At 35.8% G+C, this 9300-nt stretch overlaps 1 protein-coding gene across 1 annotated transcript in view; it reads left to right on the top strand.

Annotated features, from left to right (window-relative positions):
* Nucleotides 1-3417: 3417 nt before the first annotated feature.
* LOC104408698 (forkhead box protein P2-like) overlaps nt 3418-9300 on the top strand; it is a 126611-nt gene continuing 120728 nt past the window's right edge. Inside the window, 1 exon segment of the mRNA XM_010018369.1 lies at nt 3418-3501. The gene's annotated coding sequence lies outside the window, so the exon portion shown is untranslated.

The raw sequence follows: 9300 nt of genomic DNA, 5'->3' as shown, positions 1-9300 counted from the left end.
TAAGAAGTAGTGTTCCCAATAAATATTTTAATAGAAGACACAGTGAGTTCTGGAAACCATATGCCCAGATTTCCTGCTTATACAGCCATTACTTAAAGCATTATAATGATTTTCATTTGCATTATTAAAATAATTTCTAATGCTCAGTGCTTTTTATTGCTTTTGTCTACATTGACTTTTTGTATAGTTTTACTAATTTAGATAACTTAATTAAGGAAAAGTGCCTAGTAAATTTGAAACAAATGTTATTGGAAACTAGATACGAGTTTGACTGCCTTAGACTCTGGTTTAGCTGCTAACTTCAGGTAGGACTCGACATCGTTTTGATCTGCCAGATTTATAAACGTCTGTTAGTTTGTCTTCATTGAACTGTTTTTAGACCATGAGTTATTATCATATTAGTTCACTGAAATTTATAAATGATACGTGAGACGGGTGTTTACTTGAAGTGTGCATATTAAACTAGGAATTTTGAAAGGCACCTTCAAATTGTCAATTTGTTTTCAAAGATTTAATAGCAGCAAATGAATTGGTAGAATTTAATGTTTTATAGTATCATATTCTTCACTTATGAATAATGTCAGTAATAATCTTTTGAAATTAACAGTGTGTTTCTGGGAGGTTGTTTACTGATCAGCAAAATCTCAAGTTAAGCAGCACACTGGGAGGAAAAAGTACTATATGACAACTGCTATAAGAACAAAGGCTGACAGTGATTTCTCCTTATGAGTTTTAAATCATCTCTGATCTCTTGAAATTGTTTTCTGTTCTTCTTCTATCTCCTGTGTTTACAATAATCTAAACTGCCACAATAAGATCACTGAAGTATTCAGGTAGTCATCATTTATAAGACATTCTGTATTACAAGATAAGCCTCTACTCCTTTAAAGATATCCCAACCAGCACATATGAATCAGAATAGTTTAAGTAGAAGTCTTTTATGTAAACATACCCTGTTGTGCTGCCTTGCTTTTTCATAAAGTGTGACTCTTTCTGTAGGTAGCGGTAGGAAGTCATGCTTTCTTAGGCTGATTTCACTGGAGGATGCTAGCCACAATTTGAAATTATACTTTTGAGCTTCAGCCTAAGCTGCAGCAGGCCGTAATTCTCTCATTTTCAAGTACTGTAAATGTACAGCTTTACCAGATGCATACTTGCTTGTTTTATTGCATTGACATGTAATGACTTTGCTGCTAAGGAAGATTAGGACCCTGAAACAACTTGCCGAGTATTCCCGTTACTTGCAAGTATACATCAGCATTACACCAGCATTACACCATTGCAGTTTCTTTTCCAGATAAAGGCTGTGTAATGAATTTTCTGCAACTGCCACAAATGAAAAATAATAACCTTTGTGTTTTTTCCCGTTTTCCATAACCCCAGATCTCTTCTCTGGTAGCAGTACCACCCTGGGTGGTGCAGTTTGTTTTCCTGTACAGGCCCCCATGGATTCAGAAGTGCAGCAGTTCTCTCACTTCCATTCAAGTTCCCCTTTTGGAGAGCTCTAAAGACTGGGAAGGATTATAAATTCACCATAGATCTTCTGTTCATGCATTTAATCCATGTTTTGTGGTTAAACCACTGCAAGATGTTGGGACCAAACCCTGGTGCCCCTGAACTCAACAGATAGTTTATCTCTGATCTCAGACAGAGCAGGATTGTCTTAGGACCTGTCCAAGAGTTGTGAGTGTAGAAGAGATTATGCTATTCACATAGGAAGCAGGGCATCCAGTGGTTCCTTGGTAACAAAATATTTCAAGTGTACTTTGAAATATGTTAACTTTTATTTATTTTTGGCGGAGAGAAGTTAGTTCTGTGCGTCTCGTTGCTTAGGTTCAGAGGAATGTGTAGTCTTTGTAAAGCTGACCTGTAATTACTTGAGAATTTGATGAAACAATACGGGGATTGTTGTGGGAATGTCTCCAAATGTTAAAAGTCTGCTCTGCAAACTTTGTACCAGAGCCTTCTATGGGGAGACGAATCAATGTTGTTAGGAGATGGTGCTAGTGCATTCAGTTTGTTTACTTTGGTTTTCTGTGTCTGCCTGCCTCCTCAGAAAACTTGCTTGGAGCCAGACTGTAGCAGCCCTCTCTCTGTCTTTTCATAATTGATCAGGGGATGACTGCCTTCCCTGAGGGTTAAGACGTGGCAACTTTTTCTGTTTGCTCAGCATCTCAATGCAGTAGTTCAAACATCGTTCACACCAGCTGGCAGTGTAATGCCATATGCGCATCTTGTCAAAGCAACTGTTGTCATGGATACTGGAAACTATCTTAAAAACCAGCTCATTTGAGTCTAATCAAAATTGTACCTTTATCAGTTGAGAATCTTTATTATTTTAGGGAACATTGATCAAATGGCATTTAGCTCAGTATATTCCGTCTACAGCATGTTTTAATAACGTAGATAATAGTGTGATGTATTTTAAAGCTGTAACTGCTATTTACTGAACTGATTTTTTAAGGGGAAAAAAAGATTAAAATAGAGTTCTCCAGGTAGTTTCAGTGGAAATGTTTTGAATCAGGGTTTGCTCATGTCTTAATAAATACCGCTGTCTAACACTTGGCATTTAAAAAGAAATTTTATAAGAAAAAATAATGTAGATTAGCCTTCTTGGGGTAAGTGGAATGTTTGTTTACATTTCATATGTTTAACTGTATTTTGCTGAGTTGGAATGAAAACATAAAATAAATGAAAACATTTTCTATTTTGATTGGGGTACTGTCATCCCTGAGCCTGATCTGGTTGGTTGAGTAGTAATTTCTTTGTTCTCTGATTTTCCTAAGAATGCAAATGAAAACCACTCGTTTTTATTTGGCATTAAAACTGCACTTCCTTTTTTTTTTTTTTTTTTTTGTCAAAGGAGAGGTTTCTCCTTCAATTGTAAGTACAAAAAGTGTTTTTAATCTTCAGTGAATATCCTTATTAATTCACTTTCAAGATAATCTGATGTTGATTTGTCAAATTTAATTACAGCTTCTGGTAACACTTGAAGTCTACTTGCTTTTGCTTCAAAACTGTAATATGAAAATGCAAATTGAATGATAATTTGCAAGGGAGTGGGCATTTTAGTTGAACACTCAAAGACAAGTTCCTTGTGGAAATGAGGCTATTGATGCAGTTTATGATTTTTCCTCTTCAAGCACTTCAAACAAATTAACTTTATTTCCTGCAGGATTTCATGTACATCCATAAATTCAAGTGAAGTCCTATATATGTACTTTCGATAATTTTTTTGTTGTTGTTGTTTTAAGTAAGAAACAAACTGGAGCCTGAAATCTAGCACATATAAATCAAATAGGAAGAGACTGTATTTATTCAATTCGACTTTTACCTAACATTAGCAATGAATAGCTCATCTCTTTCTATGAACTGATAGAATTGATTTATTTATTTATTTATTACTTTTAGGCACTCCAGGCAGCAAGGCAGCTGCTTTTACAGCAACAGACAAGTGGACTGAAATCTCCTAAGGGCAGTGATAAACAGAGACCACTGCAGGTTAGTAAAGTGTCCTTGCTTTTGGGGCCTTACTCTTAGGGAAGAGCTTGCTCACACATGAGAAGTGTGCGTGGATGCCTGTGTTCCAGTGCTGCATATGTGCATATTCACATACAGGCCTGCGTGCTGATGACTTCTCATTCACAGAGAAAATTCACTGTGAGTTAAAAAAGCCTTTTGTGGCTATAGATGCTTGAAAGATTTAAGACTGAGTTCAGTAGTTATACTATAAATTAATTCTTTATAGACATTTTGCAAAATCGGTATGTGTTTTTTATACGTACATGGATTCAATTGTAAAAACGGCTGTGTTAAGACTAAGAAATGAAAAAAAGCAGTTCAAAACTTGTTAAGACATGACTGTATCTAAGTGACACAGAGATGTGTTCAGAAAATACCAACACAACTGCATGAAATTATGATGGAGCTGCCTCTGCCGTTTCAGAAAAACATATGTCGTAAGAGTTTCACACTGGCGTGCTGTTGGGCTTCAGGTTGTGTTTGGGTGGAAAAGAGTTCTGTTATTGAGTAACTATTTAAAATGCATTGTTAGTAAAAATATATACAGCGTTTTATTCTTGAAAAAATTTATCAGAGTATTTTTTGAGGTTTTAGTTCATTTATTGCTAATTCGGAGTTCCATATGAAGTTGCATTCTGCTGACAAAACTGAGTCTCTTGTATGTAGACCAAATATGAGTGTTAAACTGCTGAATTGCAGTCTGTTGCAGACAAAGATGTACATAAAAGATGATTTTATTTTGTTCAGGAAATAAAAATTTATAACTCCTACCATTCTTTTCCTCACATCTGGTTTTCTGGGTGAGCCTTTATTCTCTTGGGACTTCCCCTGCTTTCTGAAGGAATAGGGTGTTTTTATCTCTTATTGTGCATAATGGAGGACCCCAGGCACCAGAATTTAATTTTTTCTCCACCAGTGAAATGTTGTGAAATTTGATCACTTGTGCAGTTTTTTCATGTAATTCACATTGTCTCCTTTGTGAAACTTCATGGAGCAATGTTGGATGCAGAATGTAGTTCCACATTCCACATCAGCTCTCTTCAAATATACTTTTAAATTTGTATTTATTTGCTCAGAAATAAACAAGAACTTAGGAAAATTACTAAAGAAAATGGAAAAAAAGAAGATATGTCAAGTTGGCATCCTGCCATGCTGTAGTTGCAGTCTTAGTCCAGTGCAGAGGCGTAGGACTCCTGGGGCCATCTCAACTTTCCACTCTTTGCCCTTGACTTTGTTTTGTCTTAAATATCTTTTAGGCTGAAGGCACTCAAGAAGAGTAGTCATAAAGGCAGCAGCTTACGAACTTTGTAGGGTTTTTTAAGTTTTTAGAAGTGGAATTGGTGATCTTGAAGGGTTGAGTCATGGAGATGATGATTGATTTAATGAATACTGTGAAAGTTGTTTTTTCTGCCAGCTTCTCATTCTGAAAGAGAACATGTATAACAGTCCATCTACCCCTGTGTCCTGTCTCTAAACTGGCAAACACCAGACATGAAGGGAAGTATAGGAAACAGGCAAAAATAGCGATATTTTCCCAGTATGTGTTTCTCAGTGAATTTAGCTTACTTTAGTCCTTCAGCTTGTAAACTGGAGCAGTTCAGGAGCTACTGACTTCTCTGTTCACATTCTCCACCCATTCATAAACCTTCTTTTCAAGGCTGAAAAGGTGTGGGGTGCACTATTTGTGATAGGCATCGATGAAAGAAGAGAAAATCATGTTTGGAGACAGTCATACATGTAACGAAGAAGATGGTGAGATGGGGATAGGGAGTCTTGTGCTTCCTACTCCCAAAGCACTGAACCTGGCCTGAGGCCCTTTAACTGCCAAGGGATGGTGTATTGCAGAGACATCCTGTAGTATGTGTTTGCCAGGAAGAGTCAGTGCCTCATGAGTCACACTTGTGAGGCAGGAAGAAGAAAATAAAACAAATAATTTTCTTTTCAGAATTGTTACATGCTCTCTAAAGCAAAGATTATTGCTCATGATTCCAACTTTTCCTTCCAAGATCAGTATGTACACAGTGTCTCTTATTAGCTTTGGACACTTCATTTGCTTCATTTTTAAATGAGAGGGAAATGGAATGTGCTCTTAGACTTTGGTTTTTGCATCAAACACTGTGTAAACTCAGGTGTGAGCACAAACTCCATTTTAATTTTCTTCTTTAGTGGAAAAGATATGTACAGGTTTTATAAATGAGTCCTTTGAGCTTTTCTATTTCTGCCTTTTAGTGTTACTACAGAGCTGTTCATTGTTCATTATGTGTGGAAATTCATGTTTTGAGCATTGTGATGCCTGTTTGACCAAATACTGTAATATGGGCCATAAAATTGTACGTTATTATTATTTTATTATGCCACATTTAATGGTAGCTTTAGCCAAAATCTCCTAGCAGTAGGAATTGCTAAGTATGCATAAGCAATTTGAGGTTTAGAAGACAAAAATACTTGTGTTTGTGCTTAAGGAAACAGACTTCTCTCAATATTTTGAAATTCTTTAATCGTAGTGTATTTCTAATTTCCTCTAATTTCAAAGCAATTTACTAATCTGGCAACTGGAGATATTTTAGAACTGATTTATAAATCTAGTAAAAACCTAATAAACTTTTAAAACTAGCTCACGCATCTGCAGGCAAATGTGGGTGTTAGGTAAGCCTTGCCATTGCATCTTTCATGTGCTCCATATTTGGATGAAAACTGTTCTATTGTTCCATGTGCCAAAGAAGAAAAAAAAAACCCAGTATTAATTTCAGTGGCCATCTTTTGGATTTGATGGATAGTTGCGGGAAAGTAGCATATGCTGTTTCTATATATGTTCTCTGTGTTATTCCATAATGCATCAAGTATTTTAGTGACTTACAGCACCAACTAGCTAATCAGCAAGTTGAAAGCTTATTGAAGAAACCTTCAAATTTGTGTCCTCAACTTTGCAAAAACAGGGTGTTGGGTAAGTTGTCATGTTCTACTGTGCTTTATAGAGGGGATGGTTTTAGGGAACCACTGGGATTTCCCCAGAAGAATTTGGGTGTCTTTTGTATCCTTCTCATAAAAAAACCCTTTTAAATTTACCTGTAGTTATGGGATATATTGTAAAAGAGGAATGTTGTGTTGGCACATGTTTTTGTTTTGTTTTTTAATGCTATTATCTAGTATTTATCCTGTATCCAGTGAGAGGAGGTTTGTATTTAGACTGTGAGTTAATGGAATACCTGCTAAAATTACAGTTGTGGATAGACAGTTATCTTGATCTACTATTACTTTCTGATTTACATTTTTCTGGGTTTCAGACTGCAGATCGCGTAACCATTAGCATGTCTTATGCAAAACAGGAGAAGAACATCCTATCTGACAAGCTCGAGTACCAGTTGTAGTAGTGATTTTACTTTCATGTATAGATATTCGAATAAATGTATTTGAAGCATGTTTGTATATGCCATTCGTTTCACTGATGCACCAATTGAATGGATCCAGTCAGTACATACATTGATTAAGACATTTTGCAAAACAGCTAAGGAGGGTTTGTGGTGAGAGTTGAGGGTAATGTTAACCTGCACCTGATGAGATAGTACTTACTTTCTTACTGTGCATCCTGGAAGACATATTGCAATAGTAAGGTCAAGATTTCTGTAGTACTGGTTTTTATTTAAGGATATTTTTCTTTTCTGGAGAAGCTGAGACTCTGCTGATCCCTGATGAAGTGAGCTGATTGTTTTCATGGATTTCACTCCCTATCACTACATTTCTATAGTAGCCATAGCAGGGAAAATGTCACTTTGGCTCTTAGAACCTGTAGATCATTCTGCTGTGGCAGAAAGCCATTGTCCTTACGGCCACTGAAGTACCTGGTGTTGTCTGCTCTGAGTTTTAAAACTGTCAGCTTTATTGTTCTTGTTATACTAAAAATCATGAGCAAGATTTTCAGTTCTTCCAAGAACTGTGCAGAGCACAAGCATAACCCAAAGGTAAATGCTGGCAATTTGCCTCCATTAGCGGGTGTTCGTGTACCATTATTTGCCTTCCAGGTAGGCAAATCTCAGTGTTGAGACTAATCTGTCCATGATACAGATACTATCATTGGCTGCATAGCAGAGTGATTTGGACCACTAGTTGTAATTTTATTTGTTTGCTCTAAGAGCTATTAAAAGTCTAGTTATTTCTATTCCCTGTAATGTCTCTAAAGAAGTAGTTTATTTTCATTAAGGCAGAATTTGAACTTTTGATTAAAATAGATAATTATCTTCAATCCCATGAGTTAATATATCTAAAATGAATGGGTTAGTTGTTTTTTCCTTCTTGCTAGATTTGTTGTTTCAACACCAGTGCTAATGCATTCTGTGAGGATGGCATGTCAGGAAATCATGACTCCTGGAATCAAAGGGGGTTAAGCTCAGTGTGTACCAAGCCTGTTGTATAAATATCATGCTGTATGGAGTGTTGAGTTGTTAAGGTAAGCCTTGTTTATTTAGCATGAGCACATCACAGAAGTGTAATAATTTGATAAAATTTGGGAAAAGCAAGTATAAATTTAGGTTTAATTAGTTAATGTTTATTGCATTAGTGCACAGTATCAGAAGAACCACTTTCTTTAAAGACATGCAAAATGCAAAAATTTAGCATGAAAATTTAGCATGAAAAGATATTCATAGTCTCTTTTAACCTACTCTTCGTGCTTTACTCTCCTGATTTGGTCATCTCCCTTCGGATCTTCATATGGCTCTGAATTAAAATTCATTGCACATAATAAATAAGCAAACATATAATTAATATTGTAACTTTTAGTTACGTTTTTAAGTATACATAAGGAGCTGAGGAGAGATAAGAAATTTGGAATGTGAGGAAAAAAAAGCAAAACCCACTGCTTTTAAATTGTGTCCTCTGACTTAATGCACATTGACTGCAACCGTGCATGCATAATGTCAGTAAAAGAATTCTCAGCTTAAAAACAAAAAAAAAAACCTGTTATGGATGCAATTTAGAATTTTCTTAGCATTACATTTGACAAAAATAGAAACAAATCAAACTGATCTAAAACTGTCTTTCCAAAAACTGCATATTACATATTTCTATTTATCTAAAGCATGCTGCTAAACATAGGAAGTAGGAGGATCTTGTACGTGCTAGAAATCACTGATTTAGAAAGATGCTAATGCCTAATATATAGTGTAAGAGGAGAGTAGTGATAAACAGTCTTTTTCCCTCTCGTATAATTCTGAAGGAAATGTGTGGCCTACATATAAGCAAACATTGAGGCTTGGGGTAAATTAAATTTGGAAGATAGCTGCTGGAAAATCATAAGTCCCATTTTCCCTTGTAAGTGTTAGGAGGAATATATAGTTATCCTCTAAGGTGCAGAAATTTGCATCAGTGATACCCACTCTAAAGACAAGGATAACCCCAAGAGATGGAGAGAAAGCAAGGAGTTATTTTTAGGTAAGGTGTAGGGGGAGGGAAAGGCGAACTAGCCATGTTCAAGCTTTCATGGTGTAGAAAACAAGAATTCCTTGTAAGGTAGAGGGATAAATACAGTAATAATAATAAAAAAAAAAAAAAAAAAGCTATATGTCATCGATGTACATGGAAGTGTCTGCATAAAAAAACTTGCTGGGAAGTCCTTATTTATATAGGTAAAAGTCTGGTCCAGAGGCTTCTGTTCCGTCTTTGACAACCTCTTTTACTTGTGAAAACCCGTATTTTGCATTGTGTGTGCCATTTTGCTGTGAAATCTTTCAAGAATAGATTTACTTTGCTTTTTACTTTTGAAAACTTCGGTATTAAAAAATA

The sequence above is a fragment of the Nestor notabilis genome, unplaced genomic scaffold (assembly GCF_000696875.1).
Source record: "Nestor notabilis isolate BGI_N333 unplaced genomic scaffold, ASM69687v1 scaffold25337, whole genome shotgun sequence".
NCBI classification, from domain to species: Eukaryota; Metazoa; Chordata; class Aves; order Psittaciformes; family Psittacidae; genus Nestor; species Nestor notabilis.
Note: the sequence above shows the minus strand (reverse complement) of the source record. Positions and strands in the feature narration are given on the sequence as shown.